This window comes from Nilaparvata lugens, chromosome 7 (genome assembly GCF_014356525.2).
Source record: "Nilaparvata lugens isolate BPH chromosome 7, ASM1435652v1, whole genome shotgun sequence".
Classification (NCBI taxonomy): Eukaryota; Metazoa; Arthropoda; class Insecta; order Hemiptera; family Delphacidae; genus Nilaparvata; species Nilaparvata lugens.
Genome location: NC_052510.1, coordinates 41,957,752 through 41,967,738, shown reverse-complemented (window position 1 = coordinate 41,967,738; position 9,987 = coordinate 41,957,752). Strand labels below are relative to the sequence as shown.

Below are 9,987 nucleotides of genomic sequence, written 5' to 3'. Positions count from 1 at the left end.
TGAGAAAGTTGTCTGCGGACTGTAGCAGCGGTAGATTCAAATGCTACAAAAACAAGATGGACGACCATAAGACTGGCTAAAACATGAGACGAAATCTAACAGAAGATAATTATAAATTTGTTTTCTAAAGAAGTATAGAAAGTTTTCAGTTACGTTACATTTGAGTTATTGTTTCTGGAGATATATTATCGTAGAGTATTGCTGAAAGTCAGGAAGATAGCCTTCAAATTGGAATGAAATATTTAAGATTATGTTCATATTGAGTTTATGACATTTTACAATTTTATATTTTTCTGACTGTGTTTTCTCATGGCGTTAAGGCTTTTAACTGAACGCTAATTTATTAAATTATAACGGAACTTTTGAATTATTTGTGAAGAAAGATCCATTGATTCTGATACAAAGAATCAGTAGTTTAAAGATAAAAATCTATATAAAATGAGGATTCAAATAGAATGAGAGAATTTAATGAATTGTAAACAATAGATAACTCCTGTTTTAGCTTTTGATGAATTGTAGGAAGAGTTAGAAATTAATGCTGTAATTCATTTATTTACAGCGGTTCATGTGTGTCCCCAAACCAACTTCATGTACCACCCCTTTGGTTCCGCAACTTTATGTAACACCGCTTCAAGACACCCGTTCAGACGACAGGTCTAGGGACGTAAGAGGACGTCGCCGTCAAGCCAAATTCAACCGGTAAAGTTCACCGCCAAAAACAAGGTACTGTAACCCCGACGATAAAGCAACGTACAGACCAACGAAAGTGCAGTGTAGTGAAACAAAGGTTCATTCGAGAATGTCATCAAAAGTGGGGATTCAAAATTATTATGAAATGGGTTATATGGGTTACTATCGACGAAACTTGGGTTCAACGGGCTTTTCTTTCTTGAGTAATTTTATGTTGAAGTTAATTATTTGTTATTTGATGACTGATATTGTTTGGTTTTGTGACGTATTGCTATCTAAACGGGGATAGTAATGCGCCCCCGAATCAGATGAAGAATGTCAACAAAGTAACATGATATTGTGCCAAAGAAGATAATTTTGAATAAAATTTAGAATTTAGAAATAGGCCGACACATCTAGAAAATACCTGAGTCTATACCTAGTTCATGCAGGTGAACGGGCTAGAGTCAAGAAAACTTCAATCAATCTTGCCATGCCTGATTTAATAGGTTTATACTATAGAAAAACACTACAATTTGAAATAATTGAAAAATACAAACAGCTTCAATAAACATTGGCAACTAAAATCGAACAACAGAAACAACAATTTCATGTTACTTTGTTGACATTCTTCATCTGATTCGGGGGCGCATTACTATCCCCGTTTAGATAGCAATACGTCACAAAACCAAACAATATCAGTCATCAAATAACAAATAATTAACTTCAACATAAAATTACTCAAGAAAGAAAAGCCCGTTGAACCCAAGTTTCGTCGATAGTAACCCATATAACCCATTTCATAATAATTTTGAATCCCCACTTTTGATGACATTCTCGAATGAACCTTTGTTTCACTACACTGCACTTTCGTTGGTCTGTACGTTGCTTTATCGTCGGGGTTACAGTACCTTGTTTTTGGCGGTGAGCTTTTACCGGTTGAATTTGGCTTGACGGCGACGTCCTCTTACGTCCCTAGACCTGTCGTCTGAACGGGTGTCTTGAAGCGGTGTTACATAAAGTTGCGGAACCAAAGGGGTGGTAGTACAAGAAGTTGGTTTGGGGACACACATGAACCGCTGTAAATAAATGTATTACAGCATTAATTTCTAACTCTTCCTACAATTCATCAAAAGCTCAAACAGGAGTTATCTATTGATTACAATTAATTAAATTCTCTCATTCTATTTGAATCCTCATTTTATATAGATTTTTATCTTTAAACTACTGATTTTTTTTATCAGAATTAATGGATCTTTCTTCACAAATAATTCAAATTGAAATGATGCTAACTTATATGATATTTTTCGTTTGGTTTGCTAAATCAAATATAATTTTTCATATAGTAGCTCGGCTAGTATTGTTGGAAACTTGTGCGCTAGCCAACATTTATTAATATTAATTTCATGGAAAAAAAACTTTCTTCTTCGTCTATTAAGATTTCTATCATAAAAAATTTACTAAATCATTCGAAAGCCTTAATGACATAAGAAAACAGAGTCTGAAAAATATAAAATGTCATAAACTCAATATGAACATAATCTTAAAAATTTCATTCCAATTTAAAGGCTATCTTCCTGACTTTCAGCAATACTCTACGATAATATATTTCCAGAAACAATAACTCAAATGTAACGTAACTGAAAACTTTCTATACTTCTTTAGAAAAAAAAAAATTATAATTATCTTCCATCACTAATAAAATCAAAAGGATTATTCTCAATCAATATTATTAACTTGAAAAATAACAGGCTTAATTAATTCAATACTCTTATGGAAGTTTCAATCAATTAAATTCCCTAAATTATATTTTAACCTTATTTTACGTACCTTAGCGGTTATTTGAAGAAACAATTATTCGTACATGATCAAGAAACACAATTAAACCTTTCAGGACATGGCACTACTAGTAAATTTAAACATTAATAAAAAATAAAACTAGCTCCTACATTAACTACTGAAATAAACTTATAAACCTGCCCAAAAAGGGCGAAACATAGTGACTACATCTTTACTCTCGTAGTGCTCCTAGCAAAGTGTCCTCCGAAACGTAATCTGGTCTCGCGGTTGGGGAATCCCCCCACTACTGTATTTAGAAACAGGTCTCCTATTGGGCGAAAGGAATCAATTTGACCAATCGTCGCGTGGCTTCTAGAGCCTTTGGACCAAATAGTAACTGCAAAATCGGTGGTTTGTTATAATTTCAATGCTTGCTGTTTTCCCACTTATCGCACTCTATGTTGCGACACGAAGGCTAAGTTTTAGAGATAATTCCATAATCTACATTCCTCGACGACTCGGAGCCACAATTTTTAAATATCTATCATGGGAAACTCGAAGTCATGGCCGTTCATAATAGAGAGAGAAAATAATTTATTTCGCTAACTCACAATGATGGCTCTAGTCTATTGCATATTAAATTTACTATTATAACTTGGGAAAAGGCCTGAATTAAAATTAGTGCTCGGCACAATATTGTTGTTTCTGTTGTTCGATTTTAGTTGCCAATGTTTATTGAAGTTGTTTGTATTTTTTTAATTATTTCAAAGTGTAGTGTTAGTTTATAGTAGAAACCTAGTAAATCAGGCATGGCAAGATTAATTGATGTTTTCTTGACTCTAGCCCGTTCACCTGCATGAATTAGGTATAGACTCAGGTATTTTCTAGATGTGTCGGCCTATTTCTAAATTCTAAATTTTATTCAAAATTATCTTTTTTATCCTCTTTTAAAAAAGGTCAGGCATAAGTACAAGGCCAGGTTGTCCTTTGTTGTTCTGTATGTCTCGATTTGAGAAGTCATTTTTTTTCTAATTAGGAATATTACAGTATTCATTGAGAGTGAGTTTTGAAGATTTTTCTCTCGATATTGAATCTGATTCCGCTACTAGACGAACCAGCTGACTATAATATTCTGTAGGGAAGTGTAAAAGAGGAGATAGTAGCGCCTAGAGAGCGAACAAGGCGGGGAAGAAATGTGGAAGCTCCTGAATAAGAAAAAGGATGACAGGAGAAGGATACTGACAAGAGAATAGGAAACAACAGTTTATTTTAAACGTGGTAGTCAGCATCAGAAGTCACTGTCAGTAAGTCCTTCAACACAGCGCACACATAGAACGCACCAACTCAACAATTAAAAGTTGTTAAAGAAGTTGTAGAAGTCATAGCCAAGTGGTATTTTTAAAATCACCCGCCTTTTAGAAAATGTATTGAGAGTGAGAGTCGACAAGCTGATAAGAGGTGGGTTGCCATGGAAACCAAAAGGACGCGTCTACTGTTGCTTACGCGGCCAGCAGTGATAATCCTGTCAGAGTCAAGATAAAGATTCAGGCCCACTTTGCTTGTTCCGTTAATAGTTTAGTTAATCGGAAACCGGACCGGTAACAAGTTGTTCTGTTCGCTCCGATAACACAAACACTTAGCTAAAGTTTATTCACTAACAGGAACAGACAATCAAAGCTCTTACCCACAAAACGAGTTGTCAACCTTCCTCAGCACCATTAGTAAATCACCAAACAAACTCTACACAGCCTACACACTTCACTGGTAAGAACTTATATGATCAAGTATGTTCAGTTACTGATAATAATGATTGAATTTAACACCTATAGATAATAAATAACTAACAATTTTGACAGAGCAAAGTTTAGTTTAACTATTCAATACATGGCAGTCGTGCCAACCTTATAATAAGTATAGAATATTCATTATACTACTAGCTGGCCCGGCAAACTTCGTACCGCCAAATAATTAATGCATCTCATGACAAACTTTAACTTGATACACACCTCAGGAGGCGCGATGCGGAATTTCGCATCCAGGTACTTCTTGCTTATTGGTTTGAATGGAAGAACTCACACACACTGAATCTGGCATGGCGTGGAACGGTGTGATAATGCAATCTCCATAAGATCAAATCTCTCTATCACCAAGCCGTGCCTCCTCACGTGTGCTTAGCCTTAGCTTAATCTGATGCACTATATTATTATGGAAATTATCCAACAATCAGTATTTACATTTATATACTTTTATACTTTTGAAGATGTTCATGAACTACAAAAGATGATGCAACTATATCAAAATAGCTTGAGATTTTGGTTCGATTGCAATAGGTTATCGTTAAATGCAGTTAAAACAAAGTTTTTAAATTTCACCTTGTCAAACCCTTTTGTATTTGATATCCCTCTCAAGTATCATGTAATTGGATTCAATGAGTTGCAATGTGATTGCTGCAACGTTGAGCAAACACAGTCAATCAAGTATCTTGGGCTGATTGTGGATGAAAAGTTGTCATGGAACTTGCATGTGCTTAGCCTGAGAAAATACATATTAATTATTTTAAGAAAGATTTATAATTTGCGACAATTCCTGCCCTCCAGTGTTTTGCGCCAGTTATAATTGTTTTTTGTCAATTCTAAACTAGACTATGGAATTGCATGTTGGGCCTCAACTTATATCTCCCATTTCAGACCAATTGTAACTTCACAAAAGGCTGTGGTGAGGGTCATACTTGGTGTGCATAGACTAACACATTCATTTCTGCTTTTTAAGCAGATCATAATAGCCTTTCCACTTCTTTACCTTCACATATTCAAGGTGCTTGCACTGTTCTATAGAATAAGTGGTGGCAGTTACAAAATTGGGGAGGATAGGTCAATTAACTCAACAGTTTGTAATGTGCCCAAGAGCCAATTGTACATTATTTCAAAAATGTTTTCTGTTTCTTGGGCCAAAATTTTTCAACCTTTTGCCACTCGATATACGTAAAGATAAGTTCTTGAAAAAAATAAAAAAAAAGAGTAGAATAAGCCTGTCTTTGGGAGTTTTCTCCAGATGCAGTTGATGCATGGTTTATTGTGGTTATATGACTCAGTATAAACGGATGTGAGTAGAATTTGGAATTTCTCTGTTCTCTTTTCAAAGTTATTATTATTCTTTGAATTATTTGTATTGGGTTATTGTTCATTGTTTATTCCTGCCTTTGAAGTGATGGAGTTGTTTTGTATGTATGTATGTGTGTGTGTGTGTGTGTGTGTGTGTGTGTGTGTGTGTGTGTGTGTGTGTGTGTGTGTGTGTGTGTGTGTGTGTGTGTGTGTGTGTGTGTGTATGTGTGCGTGCATGATTTTTCTCAAAATTAACTTGAATATCTGACTCCTGCTTGCCCTCAAGTGATATATAATCACTTTGCGAGTCAGTATTTTATTTCATCTATATTGTTTGTTTTTTTCTTGTTATTTGATATAGTGGCTAATGATAATAGTATTGTGCCTGGAATGATCTATTTATTTTCAAATTATAATTATTAATGATCAATTTTAATGCTAGAAATTTGCTTATTTTGAATGTTTTGTTGAATTATTGTAGTATAGTCAACAAACGTGCTATAAAGTAAATGTTTTCTGTGATTTACTGTTTATAGATACTTCTATCATAGTATTGCCATTATAAAAATATTTTGATTATTGTATGGTACTTTCTATAGTCATCCAATTGATAGAAAGTATAATTATTGTATTTTGAAATTGTTTTTGATGGAATAAACATCTATTCTATTCTATTCTATTCCATTCTTTTGAAATCCCAAGAGGCAAGAAGATAGGATTAAATAATAATCAAGAAGAATAAAATCAAAATTAAGAGACGCTGAAAAACTCTGTTAGTAAAGGAAAATCATAAATGAATGATACAACATAGAGTAAAGTTACTATGTTCCTGTTTTACCCATTTATTTGTCTTTGGATATGCGCAAGTAGTTACTCAACATCATCCAGACAACTAATCAATCAACCACTCGATACCAACCTTCACTCTCATCAATAGAATATGTAAGCAGAAGCCAAGAATAGTATATAGAATAATACAGTATAATAGCAGCAGCTCTACAGAGTGTCCCAAAAGTAAAGTGCCAAATTCCGGGAATAGGTTCAAAACAAAGAGAAAATGTGAAATATTTTTACTTTCCTTGCCCTACTACCATAGGTAAGGAAAGTATTTCTTTCCAAAAAAAATAAGGTACCCCAATTTCAAGTTTTCTATACGTTTCAAGGTCCCCTGAGTCCGAAAACATGATTTTTGGGTATTGGTCTGTGTGTGTGTATGTGTGTGTGTGTGTGTATGTGTGTGTGTGTGTGTGTATGTGTGTGTGTGTATGTGTGTGTGTGTATGTCTGTGAACACGATAACTCCATTCCTAATTAACCGATCGACTTGAAATTTTAAACTTAAGGTCCCTATACCATGAGGACCCGACAGTAAGAAATTCAATGAAATTCAATTCAAGATGGCGGAAAAAATGGCGGATAATTACTAAAAAACCATGTTTTTCACGTTTTTCTCGAAAATGGCTCTAACGATTTTCTTCAAATTTATATCATGGATAGCTATTTATAAGCCCTATCAACTAGCATAAGTCTCATTTCTGGGAAAATTTCAGGAGCTCCGTAATATTCTTGAGAAAAATGGCGGAAAATGACTAAAAAACCATGTTTTTCACGGTTTTCTCGAGAACGGCTCCAACGATTTTCTTCAAATTATATCATGGATAGCTATTTATAAGCCCTATCAACTGGCATAAGTCTCATTTCTGGGAAAATTTCAGGAGCTCCGTAATATTCTTGAGAAAAATGGCGGAAAATGACTAAAAAACCATGTTTTTCACGGTTTTCTCGAGAACGGCTCCAACGATTTTCTTCAAATTTATACCATGGATAGCTATTTCTAAGCCCTATCAACTGGCATAAGTTCCATTTCTGGGAAAATTTCAGGAGCTCCGTAATATTCTTGAGAAAAATGGCGGATAATGACTAAAAATCCATGTTTTTCACCGTTTTCTCGAAAACTGCTCTAACGATTTACTCCAAATTCATACCATGGATAGATATTCATAATCACTATCAACTGGCATGAGTCTCATTTCTGGGAAAATTCTGTGAGCTCCGTAATATTCTTGAGAAAAATGGCGGATAATGACCAAAAAACAGGTTTTTCACGGTTTTCTCGAAAACGGCTCTAACGATTTTCTTCAAATTCAAGCCATGGGTAGCTATTCATAAGTCCTATCAAATGACATGAGTTTTTTCCTTGGAAAATTGCAGGAGCTCCGTAATATTCTTGAGAAAAATGGCGGATAATTACTAAAAAACCATGTTTTTCACGATTTTTTCAAAATAACTTGACCTTTTTTTTTCAAATTCATACTCTGTATAGTTATTTATCAGCTCTATTAACTGGCATGAGTCTCCTTTCTGGGAAACTAATGGGGGGTCCACCCCATCCTTGAGAAATGGACTTTGTAACCTCCTTCTCGTGCATGAGGTAGGTAGGTAGAGCAGTTCATAAAAAGAACACATAGTCGAGATATTTCATCTGTAGAACAGCTGTTTTGACGACTTTAAAAAAATGACGACTAAAAAAAATCATTGAATTTCACAATTTACACAAAGGAAAAAGTACTCTGAAAACAATTATATATACACATATACAAAAGTCTGATCGTAGTTTCGAATATGAGCAAGGAAAGTTGTGTGAGTGTACCAAAATAAAAATACTTGGACAATTTCCTGATATTCAGATTACCTCAGATTTGCTAGAGCTATGACCTTCCACTTTTGCTTTCGGAAGTGCTTATAATAGACAATATTATTCTCATATATAAATTGTTTATTTTTCTGTGTGGCGAAAAATAACGTTCTCACCATGGGCAAAAATGTTTTTCCGGCTCTCAATCTTTTCTAGTCCTCGGCCTACGGCCTCGGACTTGAAAACCGATTTCGAGCCAGAAAAGTCTCATGTTCGGCCCTAGGTGCGAAATATACTATTACGGTTATATGAGGAGGCACAACAGGCTTATGCCCAAAACTGTCCCTTTTCAAATTTATACTACAGTCCAAATCAAAATATAGGTTAAACTACTATCACTCATCAAAATAAAAATTTATTTACACTTCAAACAAACACAATCATCATCAATTACAAATAGATATACTATGAATTCGATTTAGAATGATATATTATGTTTGCTACACTATTTGTTAATATACTATGTACTATATTCTACACTAACAGCATCTAGTTACCATTTTGGACTTTCTGAAATAAATATGCTTCCTAAAAAGAAGAGAAATAACAAAAATAAGTTTTTCTTGCTAAATTTTTTATCCTTCTCGTGAGATCAGCTGAGGAATAACCCACACATGCACTCGCTCACTCACTTCCATTACGGTATCGACAGATGACAAAATTTCTAGCAGTTTTTCCAAGTACTTATTTATCCTATTAATGTCCTTCAGTTATCCCAGGGTTGAGATCTAGTGCAATCAAGTTTTCATATCATATACCTACTTTGTTCCAAATTTCGTGAGAATCGTTAGAGCCGTTTTCGAGATCAATGCACATATAGATACTAGTAGTTCTGTGAACAGTAGACCTCACGCAGTATTCTCATCCACAAGTACCTGATTGAAACTATAGACTTTATGGAAATACAGCATTAGACTGGCTTCAACTCACATCTGTGTAATCACTTGTCAGCTGATTTATGATGAATAATTCTCTAGTCTGATTTTTACACTAATATTGGCGTATGAAGGAGGCTCCTTTTTCCTTTCATATTATCCTTGAAATGCAAAATTTCCAAAAACCTTGTATATACGTCGACGCGCAATTAAAAAAGGAACATACCTGTCGAACTTCATGAAAATCTATTACCGCGTTTCGCCGTAAATGCGCAATATATAAACATATAAACATTTATACATTAAGAGAAATGCCAAACCGTCGACTTGAATCTTAGACCTCACTTCGTTCGGTCAATAAATATATACATGAAAACATCTAAACATCTAAACATATAAACATCTAAACATTTTATTAACATCTAAACAGAAATTGCTCGTTCAATAGTATAGGATGAATGATACTTTTATCTCTCTCATCAAATTCACCCTGCTTCCAGGAGAATTCAAAATCCCTCTGGGCTTGTTTTTGTGCTCTACAATCTGAGATCAGGGAAAGCGCTCTATCTCATTTAGATTTCCAGGTACACCTGACAAAAATGCTCCTTGTATTGTGAAAAACACCTAATTTTCAGCTTCAACCATCATCACCAACTACATTGTCTTCACATTGATATTTCGCACAATGACATAAGTTCATAAGATTATGTTCTATGGGAATCACCCTTTAGATTCACTTCATTTCAGTATTTCCTAGTGGAAAGGCGTGCTTGAGGACACCTCAAGGATCTGAATTTCAAACATTTATAACTTCTGACACAATGTTCAGATTTCATCGTACTACACTTCATTCTTCTCGGCTGGTCAGG

The 9,987-nt window shown here is 34.5% G+C and overlaps 1 protein-coding gene across 1 annotated transcript in view; it reads left to right on the top strand.

The window, feature by feature from the left end:
- The first annotated feature begins 4,019 nt into the window (after positions 1–4,019).
- LOC111056990 overlaps positions 4,020–9,987 on the top strand; it is a 38,913-nt gene continuing 32,945 nt past the window's right edge. Inside the window, 1 exon segment of the mRNA XM_039431938.1 lies at positions 4,020–4,212. The gene's annotated coding sequence lies outside the window, so the exon portion shown is untranslated.